This window comes from Mus musculus, chromosome 13 (assembly GCF_000001635.26).
Source record: "Mus musculus strain C57BL/6J chromosome 13, GRCm38.p6 C57BL/6J".
In the NCBI taxonomy this organism is placed as follows: domain Eukaryota; kingdom Metazoa; phylum Chordata; class Mammalia; order Rodentia; family Muridae; genus Mus; species Mus musculus.
Window position 1 is genome coordinate 103,042,850 of NC_000079.6, and position 14,715 is coordinate 103,057,564.

The 14,715-nt window shown below is 42.3% G+C and overlaps 1 protein-coding gene across 13 annotated transcripts in view; it reads right to left on the reverse strand.

The window, feature by feature from the left end:
* Positions 1-14,715, reverse strand: part of Mast4 (microtubule associated serine/threonine kinase family member 4) — a 602,614-nt gene that overhangs the window by 310,364 nt on the left and 277,535 nt on the right. The window lies entirely within an intron of this gene.

The window sequence follows — 14,715 nt, forward strand, 5'->3', positions numbered from 1 at the left end:
GAGGTTTAACTGAGTCCTACTTTTAATGTAATGCTAGAATAACTGCGGAGAAGACAAATCAGATTAATGCAACACTATGTACTCGCTACTGGGCTTGGTGACTTTAAATCACAGTCTTGAATCGCACCATGAAAAAGAGGTAGGTAGCCTACGAGGTAATTCAGCAACTCACAAGACTGGAGCAACAAATCCAAGCGAAGACTGATAACAAGGACTACGGGAGCAAGGCCTTGTGCAACCACAGTGATCACCTCTCTAAATAAACCAACACACACAAGCACGTGACCACCGTGAGGGCTCTGTGGTTCATATAAAGGATACCTTCAGTGAATATGGACTACTGTGGCTCCAGTGTGTTTCTGCCAGGGACAAGAACACAGGGCTGTGTTCTATTGATCAATGGCCAAGGCTTGTCTTTGTTCTTTCTCTACTGGCAAATTCCCTCTAAGACTTCTATTGCCACTTGGAGAATTACAGCAGGCCACTGCTCACAGTAATATGACCAGTGCTTAGAAGCTTGGAAGGAAAGTTCAAAAAGAAAGCATCCAGGCTTGGCTGGGTCCTCTTTGCCCCTCTGTGGCCAATGCATCCGCCTGTCACTCCACCAAGGTTGGGAGTGTCCATGGGACTTTTCTTTCTTTTAAAGAGGTTTATTACTACTCAAAATCTTTTATGCCCCTAGCTTCAATGTTGTGGTTTTGTTTTAATACAGGGTGTCACTCTAATGTCAGGGTCTTGGTGCTCTCAGATGAGACCAAAAACAATTAAGATCCAGGACACAGGGACAAATACATGATGACATGAATGAAGACAGAAAAGTTGTACAGATACAACTAAAAACAGAAACAAAAAGTGAAATGCTAAAATTCAAAACCCACGAGAATGAGATGGGCTTATTCCCCCGAAGAGCAAAGCAAAGGGCTGATGCTGAAGGAAAAGTCGGGGAAATCGTGAAAACCCAATTACCAAGAGAAAGAAGAAAAATCAAGACAAGAGTCTTGAGGATCAGTGGGATGAGTCATACCACACAACATGGGCTGAGATGGAATTTCCAGAAGAGGAAAGCCGCTAGACCATGGCCAATGCGTTTCAGAACTCGATAAAGGTCATGGGTTCAGAGACACGGTGAAGCCAGGGAGAACAGAGACAACGAAATCCATATTTAGTCAGTTTGTTCAAATTGCTTTTTCAGGCTGGGGGTGTGTCAACATGTGGGAGGTAATAGGGAATGGGTATTTATCAAAATCACATACATATGCCATGCACGAACACATGCACATACGCACATGAAACAAATGATGGGAATTCTGCTGCACGATTATCATTCCCAGGATGTTGGAGGCAGAGGCAGGAGGACTGTGAGCTTGATACTTGGGTCATGTGGTCCCAGGTCTGCTGACATACGTGATGTGATCCTCCGTCAACAATACTAAATGAGTGATCTGGCAGAGGATGTGCCAAGATGCTGAACCAGTTACAGAACGATCAGCACTCTGGCCTCTGCACTCGGGCCCCTCAAGCACTGCTGGGAAATGCTCTTTCTAGAACTCGCCCCATCAGAATACACAGAAGCAAGGTGAAAACCCAACCAGACCTGCCTGGTCACAACAAATCTGAATTCCTCTTCAAAGTTGCTTGCATTTTTTTGAAGTGCTTTTCCTTTTTGCTTATGGGATGGGTGGACATAGACATTTACAGGACCCAGAAGCCATAATGAATAACCATTATCCTTAACCTGTTTTCTGATCTTTTCATCTCTAAATTAAGTTTTTTGATTCTCACACTGGCAAATTTCTCGTCACATGGGCTTTCGGTGGCGAGCCTATCTCTGATGACTCTGAACAAAGTGAACAACTGCAAGTCACCACTGATTTTGAAGACCTAGAAAAAAAAATTCCCTTTAAGAAGAAGCAAGGTTGGGCAGTGGCAACTTACCCATGTATACTAGACCTTTGTCAGCCATATGGATAAACACAGTTCAGCCAAAGCTCTGGAAAGTACCCAAGCTCTCTAGATAGCCAACAATAAGAATGGCAGGGGTAAGTTAGTAACTAGAGGGAACTGGTTTGGGAACACTGGATGTTGTAAGCAGGAGCGTGAGAGAATCAATAAGAGGGGACACATGACATTCTATGTTAGGAAAGAAACAGCCCCACAGAAGGAACCTTTTCCTCTCCGCTATTCATCATAGGATGCAAGTGGATTTGATGTAGAAATTCCAGTGACTGAAATATTAAAATCCAAGATGATTATACTCTTTGTACTAGTTCATCGTTGTCCCTTGTAACCCAGTCACAGACTTTCCTTGGACACAAAAGGAAACAGAAACAACTGCCATTTTACTGGAGAATTAATTAGAATAGGAATAAATTACATTCTTAGTTGCATGTATTTATTGGATTCTATGTGATGGTCACACACATGTATATGACATATGATGGTCAAAGCTAAGTAATTAGCATCTTCTCCTTAAACATTGGTCATTTGCTTGTGTTGAGAGCCTCTGGATTTTTTTTTTCCTATTTCTTTGTGAAACAAGTAAATTCTTGTAAACTAGAGCTAACGTCCCATGTTATCAAACATGAGAATTTATGCCTCCTATCTAGCAGGATTATGGCAGCTATTGTTACAAGTAACAGCATGAGACACAAAGACTTTGAAAAAGATCCGTGGAAAACTGCTAAGAATATCCCAAGGGAAAGCTCTGCCTGCTGGTGAGTCTATTTGGTTTACATGGGTGCTGGTCACTATTGGTCAGTGAAGGTTTACTGATCCTTGTGTTCTTCTGGGCGTGTTTTACTTGGCAGAATCAGCAGTGTCTCACATCTTTGGGATAGTATCAACCTTGAAATATCTGCATGTGAGTATGAAAGAGAAAAGGAGGAAAGAGATGGAGAGGGAAGGAGGTAGGGAAAAGGGGAGAGAGAGGAGAAGAGGAGGAAGTGGAAGAGGAAGAGGAGAGGAGGAAGTGGAGGAGGAAGAGGAGAGGAGGAAGTAGAAGAGGAAGAGGAGAGGAGGAAGTGGAAGTGGAAGAGGAAGAGGAAGAGGAGAGGAGGAAGAGGAGGAGGAGAAGACAGTAATTCAAGAAAAAGCTGACTATCATCACCTTAAGTTCAAATCCCAGGAACCAGCCACAAAATGGATGCTCAGTACACATTAGCAGAACTGAATTCTGAACTATTTTCCACTTTGTCCACGTTTTGAAGGGCTCTAATACTGTGTTTATACATGTCTCATACGCAGCATCATGGAAAGCAAGTGGATTCCACTTTCTATAGAATTATCTGACTGGGTTAAGTAGACAGACATTAAGCCAGAAAACACTGGGAGAAATTTATGGCCTCTTTCTTCTCTATGTGGTCCTGAAGTATATGTAACCTTTGTTATAAAACTGGTGGTTGTATAAGCCCGATGACCTTGGTTGTCAGATCATACATAAAAAGCCAGATGCCACCACACGGATCTGTAATCCCAGAAGTCTTTAACTGAGAGGAGATGCAGAATGACCGGGATGCCCACGGGCCAGTTAGCATGGAGCATGAAGTGGAGTAGAAGCAAGAGTCACCCTTTAACTGGGTGGGAAATAAGAACTGACGCCTGAAAACTTATCCTCTGTCCTCCACACATGCACCAGGGGTCCCATGCCCTCTCACAATAATAATAAAAGGACTTAACACTTACAAGACAAGTAGATGTGTTCTATTTATTGGTCTGTTTTTCAAGGCAGGAGTTCTCTGTGTAGCCCTGACTGTCCTGGAACTCACTCTAGACCAGGCCGAACTCAAACTCAGAGATCTGCCTGCCTCTGCCTCCTGAGTGCTGGGATTAAAGGTGTGTGCCACCACTGCCTGGGTTAGTAGGATTTGTTTTAATGGCCTATTGTTAGAAGGATCCAGTAGAAGTCAGAAGTACCAGGTGTCTATGGGATATTTGAATAGAACTCAGAAAAAGAAGAAACTCTGGGTTAGAAGACTCTGGGTTTCTTTTTTCTTAAACTAAATTATCTAGTTATTATCTAATGTGTGTGTGTGTGTGTGTGTGTGTGTGTGTGTGTGTGTGTGTGTTTCTTTGCATATATACCATATGTGCCAATGGAGTACAGAAAAGGGCATCAGATGCCCTGAAAATGGAGTTACAGATGATTGTGGGTTTCCTGATAAGGATGTAGGAACCAAACCCAAGGCCTCTATAAGAACAGCAAGTCCTCATGACCACTGAGCCACGCCTAGAAGCCTTGGTTTCTTTTTCCTTTTGTATCTTTGCTTTTACACAGCATCTTGCTATGTAGCACAGACTGTCCTGGACCTTGTAATTCTCCTGTCTCTACTTTTTCAGTTCTGGAATTATAATAGGCCTGGATTTGGCTTTGTTGTTGTTATTGCTGTATTAAAAAAAAAAAAAAACCAAGCAGAATTTGATGGATATGTTCCTTTGTTATACATTTTATAATACTAAAATAGATATGATAGTAATACATTATACTATATGGAGATGTGTGAGTGTGTGTGTGTGTGTGTGTGTGTGTATCTGTAGCATCACAGATATAAGCCATACACATCTATGTATGTAAGAATATCCTATAACATACCTTAACCATTCATAGTAAACTTTAATTCAGATTTGCTTTGAACATGTAACATGTTCATATGCATAAAGAGATATTTAAGTTAACACTATCCTATCCATGTCCTGTGTTGCTCTCCCTGGCAGAGCTAAGCACCCTCTCCCCCTTGGTTCTTCTTTGATGGACTCTCCCCCATGAAGAGTATTTGCTTTCTCTCATAGTTCTGTGCCTTCTGTGGCACAAGTAAACTACAGTTTGCCCACTCACTTAGTTTCTGAAGGCTGTCTGGGTTACTGCCAATATTTTTACATTAAAATTTATGTTGTAATGAATAATCCTGTCCTTGGCTCATTTCATAGATATGCTGAGATATCTGATGGTTACCATCCCTCACCCTAAAGCCAGTGTATTCAGTGGTACTGGTACACAAATATATAATTCATGTTAGTATTGCTAAATATCTCTCTAAAGAGCTCATATTAACTCATGCCCATCAGCAATGTTAGTAAAAAAGTATATATAATTATATACATAATTTATAAATATATAAAATTGCAAATATATAGTTATAAGTTATATATTTATAAAGTAATGTATATGTAACCATATATATGTATACAAATACATGTGTATATAAATAATATATGTGTGTATATGTATATATATTTATGTATTTTCCCAGAAAACATTAAACGTTTTAATTTCTTAGAACTTTTAAATCCCTTAGAATTTGTACCTTAATTAAGTACCTTAATTTGTACTTCTTAGGGCAGTATACTTCTGAGACTTATTTCTTATGCATAAGGTCATTAGATATATTGGGTTTTCTTTATTTCCCATGTGTATATGTGAATGTGTACATGAATATATATACAGGTATACATGTGTGTATGTGAAGGCAAATTGTGTGTAGCAGTCAAAGATTGTGTGTTCCTTAGGATCATGTGTGTGTGTGTGGTGTGGTGTGTGTGGTGTGGTGCATGTGTGTGGTGTATATGGTGTGTATGTGAGGTATGTGTGTGTATATGTGTGTGGTGTATGTCTGTGCATGTGTTTGTGTGTGTGTTAATGAGGTCTTTTACTGAGACCTACGGCTTACTGATTAGTTTTTAGGCTGATTGGCAAGTGAGTCCAGGATATCTCTTGTCTCCCTCTCCCCAGGACTGAGATTACAATTGTGTGTCACCATGCCTGGCTTTTTAAAAATTATATTGCTGTTTCTAGTATGTGCATGTGTGTGTGTGTGTGTGAGAGAGAGGGGGGGGGGAGACAATGAGAGACAGAGAAACAGAGACAGAGAATTCACAAGTGTGTATGTATATGGTGTATTCATACTTGTGTGCACATGCATAAAGGCTGAAAGAGGCTAGCAGATGTAGTGTTCTATTACCCGCCATTTTGTTCCTTTGAGACAGCATCTCTTACCCGCCCTAGTGTTAGGATGCTCTTGGCAAGCCCCAGTGGTCCACCTGTCTGCCTCACACAGAGCTGGTTGCAGGGCACATACCCATGCCCAGAGTTTTATGTGGATTCTTCTCGGATCCTCATGCTGACACAGCAAGTGCTCTTACCTATGCAGCGATCTCTCCAACCCCACATCTGGCTTCTCACGTTGGTGCTGGGGAATCAGACTTGGTCTCCGTGCCTGCTGTCTTCCCAACCCCACATTTGCTTTTCTCAGGATCATATACTTATGCTTCTTGGCTCTCCATCAGTGTGTAGGAAGGTCTTTTTAATGCCAACAGAAACAAACTTTGTAAGCTGAGACAGACGTACATGTGCTAGCTTTCAAATGCTGAAAGAGCCCTGCTTTTCCTGGTATACGGCACGCCTGGGGAAGATGGCAAGACACTGTATGATGGCTGAAGACAGAAACCACCCCCTCTGACCCTGGCCTCTCTTTCTTCTTTGCTGCTTCTTGGGCGAGCAACTGAACTCATGCAGTGAATCCTTGCTGAACGGTTGGTTACAGGTTTCTAAGGAAGGCAGTAGACATTCAAAATGGAACATGGTCTGGACACAGAGGATCTCATCACCTGGGAAATGGGAAAACAGTTTCCTTGTGGTGGGGCTTTGTCATACAAGCTGACAACTATGTCTCAGGAGTTGTCTCACAGATTTGAGTAACAGCCAGAGGAGAGAGAAAAGTACTGTGTGCTGGCCATGGAATGTTTTCCTTCTGATCTAAACCATGGCAGAGATTTACAGATCTGGTTATTTGTATCTGACTAATACCAAACACACCTATGACATCAGGCAGCCTCCTGCTCACTAAGAGACTCTACTTTCCCTCCCAAGTTCACAACTCTCAGGATGCAAGGGACAGACTCAGGTAAGATCAAGAAAAGGCAACCCTGCAGCAATTTCTGTCATTTTCACCTTAAAACCTCATCTTTTACAGAGTGCTTCCCCTCAGGATCATAAGCTATTGACCAGAGAAAAGAAGAGGGGGCTGGTCTCCTGTGTTCTTCAGAGGTGCCTGCTATCTGTCATGCTCTTTCATGACCTGGATGCTGTTAAGCGTTAGGAGTGCTCTGTACAGGATGCTCCAGTTTGTCAACATTTCTCAAGCTGTAGCCTTATAAAACTATATTTATCTGGGAGTTCTACACACACACACACACACACACACACACACACACACACACACACACACACACACAGAGAGAGAGAGAGAGAGAGAGAGAGAGAGAGAGAGAGAAAGAGAGAGAGAGAGAGAGAGAGAGAGAGTGTAATTGTTACTGCCAGAGATGCCAAGGGTACCATCAATGCAGAGCATCTCTTCACCAGCTAGTAATGGCCATCAGGAGGCAGCAAAGTAGGTAAGAACAGGCTAGAGAGGCTCAGTAGTTAAATTCATTTGTCGCTCTTTCTAAGAACCTAGGTTCGGTTCCCAGTACTCACACAGCAGCTCATGGCCATCTGTAATTATAGTTGCAGGGAATCTAACTCCCTTTTCTGACCTCTATAGTCACAAAAACCACACAGTATATATACATATATTCGGACAAACAATCATAAATATAAAATTATATACACATGTGTGTGCATATGTGTATGTATGTATGTATGTATGTATGTATGTATGTGTATAATCTTAAGGGGAAAGAGTCAAGGACAATGCTAAATATTATGGCTTATATCTGTATGAGGCTCATGCATGCAGGAATGGGAGCAAGAGGCCAACCTGAATTACAAGGCTACTTAGCAAGAGTCTGTCTCAAAAAGCCTGAAGCACAGTGAGGAAGGATAAATGAGATGAGATAAGATGGGAGAGGGAGGGGAGGGGAGGAGGAGGAGCAGAGGGAGGAATCACTACAGGAAGGGAAGACTACAAGCAGTTTAAAAATACTTCGTTGTCTCCTCTCAACAGCTTATCTCTTCCTGAGAAAGATGGTGCCACTGTTGCTTTGCACTGGGCGAGGGCTGAGGGAGTCAAGGAGAGGACTCCGGAGTTAACTAGCCCTTCTTTGGCTTCAGAGCTAGTAAACAAAATCTGAAAATAGCTCTTTGTGCTCTCAAAGCTGGAGTGCAACTACCATAAGGAAACGTCCCAAAAGGATGATGGCTCTTCCCTGGCTGCTATCATACCCGTGACTGACAGCTACTGCAGGGACTCATGCAACACACATGCCCGACACTGATGCTGTTTAAAAGTTCCTAACCTTCCAAGTCTTTTCTGACCAGAACTCATGGATCTGTCCCTGTTCATGATCAGAGTCCTGCTGGCGCTGCCAACCAGCATTCATTATCATCTCTGCTTAATTTATTTGCCAATTAAACTATGTGTTTGAAGGTATTGAGTTAAATCCTGCAGATTATAATATTTCACACCTAACATCCTGGTAGACTAATAAAAATCCACTGTACTTCTCAAAGATCACAATATCTTAAGCCCCTATTTTATAGAATAGGGAGGAAAATCCAAGAAAATGTAGACCAGGCTTACCTGATAGCTAATGCTGTTTATCGACTTGATAGGATCTACAAGTACCTATGGGATAGGCCTCCAAGCTTTTCACTGTAGAACTGTCTAGATTTCATTACTTGAAGTGGGATGACTCACCCTAAGTGTCATGGATGCATTTCATAGGCTGGAGTCCTGGGCTGCATCAAAATGAGAAAGTGGCCATACATTGCTTTCTGCTCCCTGACTGCAGATGCAGAATGCCTAACAACTTAATAATCCTGCTGCCATGACTTCTCTACCGCGATGGATGGGACCCTTAAACCATGAGCCTCAATAAACCCTTCCTTCCTTCAGTTCCTTCCATCTGGTACTTTGTCACAGCAATACGAATTTACCTACTAGGTTATTATTTACCTAATAACTATTTAAGTAATCATTTACCTAATAACAATGATAACAGCAATCCCAATTTAAAAGACGTTTACAATTTGGTACTGAGTAACTGCTTTAACCATGAGGTCACTACCTCACCAGACCCTCAAAGGCATCCTGATGTGACCGACACTGCTTTGTGAATGAGAAGGCGAAAGCTAACCTGCAGTGATTAAGTGATTGGCTTCAGGTCACAGTTAATAAGTCTCAGAAATGAGATTCATGCTCATTTCAGTTGGGACCAAAGATCACTGATAGATGGCTGATGTCAGGAGGAGCACACAAACAGAAACTATAAACTCCCTCAAAGATTTCTATTAGAAATTTATGAGCCCTAAAGTCCTTTATTAAAAAAAAAGTTCGAATAGTGCAACATTTCATGTTGTTTTCTTAAAAAAACAATTCCCAGAATAATTATGGCAACTAACTTCCTATCCCCTCCCTGTCTTTCTATGTCCTTAAATATAGTAAGGAGTATTGCATCCTCCCAAAAAGAAGAAATTACTCTTTAACACTTGAAAATTCCCAGGACTAGAAAGGTGTTAATTACCATCTAGAAACTCCATGCATAATAAGGCTCCAAATTGTAGATAATTTAAAACCCATCCCTTCCATGTTTAAAAAAAAAAAATCAATCTATTTTCTTTTGACATGACAGAAAGAAACACAGTCCTGTGATTTCCCACTCTCTATTTACAACCATCTCTGCAGCTATGAATTCTGGTCCCTTCCTTCTCCAACCTTGGGTTCTGAGGTCTCAGAGATGTTTATTCTTCAGGTAGGCAAGGATGAAAAAGGATCAATCCTAAAAGGTTTACACTAAGCGGAAAGAGAAGACCATCTGCTCTGAGATAGCTCCGGGCTGATTTTCCCAGCAGGGGAGCCCAAGTTTTATGAACCTCATTCTCATTAGAGAAAAGGAGAGAAATTGCTGAGAATTCATAGAAAGGATTTTCAAACCCTACAGCAGGTTCAAATGATGTATCCTCACAGGCAGGTTTGGGTTGCTGGATTATCTGCGCACTGTGGGAGTCTGGGGTTTGTTTTATACAGACGGATAGAATGTTTCAACACTTTCTGGTCTTGAAATGTATCCAGTGCTCTGCCTCCTACTATTTGCCCTCTCCTGCTCGAATTTTCAATCCAATCTTTACGAACTTATTTATTCTGGATCAGCAAAGCCTCGGATGTAAAATGACAGCTCATGGAGAATAAATCTTCATCATCCTTTTGTGCTGACATGCCAGGAGATTTGAAAGCTAATCCTCTGTGTACCTCCCGTCCTCTTCTGCCCACTGGATCGTGTCCCCGATGCTCCTGTATCAAATTGATTTTTATTTAACGGAAGCCTTTAGCCGCTCCCACAAATAACAGCGCCACCGTCTTTGAACTATTATTCCTACTGGCATGTTGTTGCATTCTTTGTTCATTTGCTGTGTTAACAGCCTTCCCAACTGGGGGACAGACAGGTAAGCATATTCTCAAAGTGGAAGATGCTTCTGGTGGTCCTAGTGGACAGGCTTAGCCCGTGTGAGGGGCATTGCTTGTCTCTGATCTTCCCTGAACCCTTTATTTTTATTCAAATAAAAACAGATTTAAAAGCCTGTTTTTTTCTATACCCAAAGCACAAAAGGCTTTCTAAGTTTCTCAGGCAATGTAAAAATCCAGGCTGGGGAGAAAAAGCCAATTCTTTGAGCAGAAAATGAGCTTCCTATTTTCCGGACTCTTATTTCCTCAATAGTATGAAAGTCATTTCTCTTTTTTAAAAATTAGCTTCCACCGGAGACCCTGATAGAAGTCTACCTAACAATAAGACTGTGAGATGTTGTGAGGGGTAAAGAATGAAGCGAGTCACAGAGGGATTTGAGAACTGAGACTTGCCTTTCAAATATCCCAGTAAATGGTAAAATGGAGTTCCAAGCAGGTTTGATGGAGGAGAAATCTGATCTCATACACTGATTAAGAGAACATTTTACATGTTCTCGTCATGTCGAAGAGGATGCTTAGGACAATGGGGCTCAGAGTTAAAGGACTAAGCAAGGCCACAGAGCTGGCTCATGATAAAACGTACGGTACAACCAAGTCAAGCTTATTATTATTATTATTATTATTGGTACCACACCTTTCTGTTAATGGGAAGCTGTTACACCTGGCTGCACTTCTTCCCAAATTACGAAAGGCAGACATTCACAGTCAAATCAGTATTCTCAACTATCTGCCAGCAGGCTCACCACACTTTGTCCCTGACTGACCCCTGGAACATGGAAGCCTGCAATTTGTATGAACTCCTCAGAACAGCTCAGGTCACCCAGTTAAAATGACACAGTTCAGATTAAAATCAAGTGTATAAAAGGTCACTGGTTACACAGACACACATTTCTGTTTCCCACTTATTGCCCAAGTAATTTATCCACGGACCAAACAGTGGCTTTCTCCAAATCTCCTTAATAATTAGAGGAATAATTCTCAGATTTCCATTTCTGCAATGTTTCGGAAAGGAAAGGATCTGACCTTTCGAATCTATTTGGTAACACGACCGAATCAAGTCACACAGCACATTAAAGCACCGGCCATCTTCACTGCACTTTAATGAGTTTTTCTGAAAGTTTCTGTAGATAAGAAGCCATGATTCTTACCCTAAATGAGGAGGGGAAAAAAAGCCCTTTGCCACAAATAGAAGAAAATTAGCTAATTTCTAGCTGGGTATATTGTTGTGTTAGAATCGTCGTTTATGTCTGGACAGACCACACCTGCAGTTCTATGTGACAGAGGCTTATTGTAGGGGCAGGGACAAAGAGGGGGTGACAGAGACAAAGGGGAAAAGAGAGAAAAGGAAAGGAGTAAGGGTCAGGAGGGGTTTGCCTTTTATTTAGGCTGTGACATAACAGCTCGCAGGTAGAGGTGGGAAGTAGACTCTAGGAATGTATGTGATTGCTATGGCAACAGATGCATGGGTCCTTGTCACCTATAGGTAACATCACTGGGTTCTGAGGTGACCTGGCAAGCCAGTTCCTGATACCAACATATATAACACGATGCATGTAAGACATGGTATCTCTCAAAATGCTAAGATGGAGAGAAATGAATTCCAGACAATACTAAGATATACCCCTAGGACATCAAGGAACAAGGAGTGTGTGTGAATGCAATGGGATGTGTTTAATTTATACAGTATTTTATCTACATTAATTATAGCTCATAAGTGGGTAAGAAGCTGCTGCATTCTAAAGTGTCATCTACAATAGAAAAACACACCTCTGTCTTTTTAAAATTACTTTAGTGTATGTATATGTGTATGTATGTGTGTGTTTATGTGCATGTGTGTGCCTATGTCCTGTGACACCAGAAGAGGGTGTCTGATGCCCTAGTGCTGGAGCAGAAGTGACAGACTGCTGTGGGTTCTTGGGTGTGGGTCCAGGGAACAATCCTTTGGAAGAACATAAAGGTTTTTAATCACTGAGCCATCCATGGAGCCATGAAAATGCACATCTTACACCGTGAGGCTCAGGATTACTTGACGCTAGTTTCTTTTGCCTTATACCTGTCAAAAAGCTGTTGAGCTGTGTGTAGTTTGGGGAACACTCTAGGCTCTTAATAACATGGCAAAGGACCAGGACATCTATGTCCACTCGGAAAGAATTTTAACATAGTCAATGCAGTATTACTGACGGACTTAAATGATTGCCAGCATTGAGCTGCTCCATTCAGCATTCACTCGCTCGGAGTGCGCTGGCCAGTATTACGTTGGAGATGAGTACGTTTTAGTCAACACCACAAAGTGTGGCGCAGTGAAGGGACAGTTTACTGGGGAGATAAACATTGGCAAGGCTGATGCTTAAGATAGGCCTCTGTTTTTCAAATTAGCAATATTTAAGTAAACATGTAAATTGGCAAAATTATTGCAGAAGAAATAGAAACTCCAAACTCCAGGCACTCTGTAACATTTCCCCTCAGACGTGGCACCTGAGGTCCTGCCGGATGTAAATGGCCTCAGGTCTAGTGTGACATCCACGACAGAGCCCTGTGTGTGATATCCACTATACAGGGGAGGTGATTTGGTCTAAGAATGCTCGTTTGTTTGACCCTGGGTGAAATTTTGCAAAAAGATTCGAGTGGAATGCTTTAAAAGGCCAGCTGAAACTTCACTAGGTCACAGGACCGTTTACGAATATGTTCTTCTGCAGGCCAGTAAATGTGAGCTTAATCGAAGGCTATGCACGGTAGAACTTGGACCCTTAAATCGCCGACTTTAAATCTCAGCCACTTCCTGTGGCTCCTGCTATCTGTCAGAGAGCTCAAGAGGGGCAGAGTGTTACAGGTGTAGTAGTGGATGCTCCAGTGCGTAGTCAGTTAGCATGCGGTACTTATAGGGCAGGTGTAGTAGGGCCCTGGAAGCAATGGCCTCTAAAGATGGAAGCCATGGCCTACGATGGCCTCTAAAGAATTCTAAGACCCCCCCAGGAGATAGACACTGGGAGCCAGAGAAGACTGAAACCCTGGCAGCCCCAGAAAAGCGATATTCACTTGGCAGGCAGAGATTTCAGAGCTCTGACAACTTATCTCACAGTGGGCGTCTCCATACGCACAGTCCCTGGCTTTTGTTTCAACTTTTCTATAACTTTGTAAGGACAACCTACAAGAAAAACAGGAGAGAAGCTAACAGCTTTTTTTTTCCCTCCCCAGCTCTGAATAGACTTGTCAATCAACCTATGTCCATTTTCCAGTTCCCATCCTCCACTCTCCTTTGGGTGACTGATGAGTCGAGGACCTCACATTCCAGTTTCTGCTAACAGATGGGCTTCAGAAGACTCGACGTACACAGTATCTACAGTGCTGAAGCCGACCCACCCACGCTCAGTAAACCGTCAGGATGTTTCCAGGTCAACTGCTCTTGTCTGTTCATTGTTTATACCACTGGAAATCAAGCCTCGGTTGGTGTCTATGCTAGGCAAGAACTCTACTGAGGACCCATACTCCTAGCCTCTTACAAACAGGTTTTGACAGACAATTATAAATGTAAAATGTTTGAACAGACAAGTAAGGGCATTCATGACAATTAATTTCGTGTATCGTCGTGGTTGGATTAATAAACATGTAGGGTGTTAGTGAGGCACAACTCTGGGTGTGCCTGGGATGGCATTTCCAGAGAGTTTTCAAAGAGGGAAGCGAGCCAATGCTGACTGTGTCCAGCAGGAGCAAACTGAACACAGAAGGGTAAAGGAGAAAATGACCTGAGCAGCAGGTTCATTGCTGTCGGCTTCCTGATCTGCCCAGCTGTCAGCAGCTCTCACAAGCACGGCTGTAAGCTGCTCCTGCTACTATACATTGAAGAATGCCAAGTGCCAACTCGACAGAAGTTCCAATCACCAGAGAAATGGACCTCTAAGCACTTCTGGTCCACTATGGGTGGCATAACTTCCTAGGCTGGATGTCCTGACTGTATAGGAGTAGAGAAGGCAGGTTGAGTGCTACTAAGCATACATTCATTGTTTACTTCTAAGCAGTGTGGTCTGATCAGCTGTTTCAAGTTCTGGATGCCATTGTAGTCCTGCTGTAAACGACTGTATTTTGAGCTAAAATAAATCCTTCTCCTTTATGTAGACAAAAATCCATGCCCTTAAATCATAAGCCAAAACAAATCTTTCTTCCCTTACATGGGGTAAGCAGGGTATTTTTTAATTAAAAGGAGGGGAAAGTCAGTAAGACAACATACGGAATACAAAGGCAGCAGACACTCAGAACTAGTTCGCTTTCTGAGCTTTGGGCAGTGATATCGGCTGTAACTGGCCACATGGTAGTGCTCTAGTGG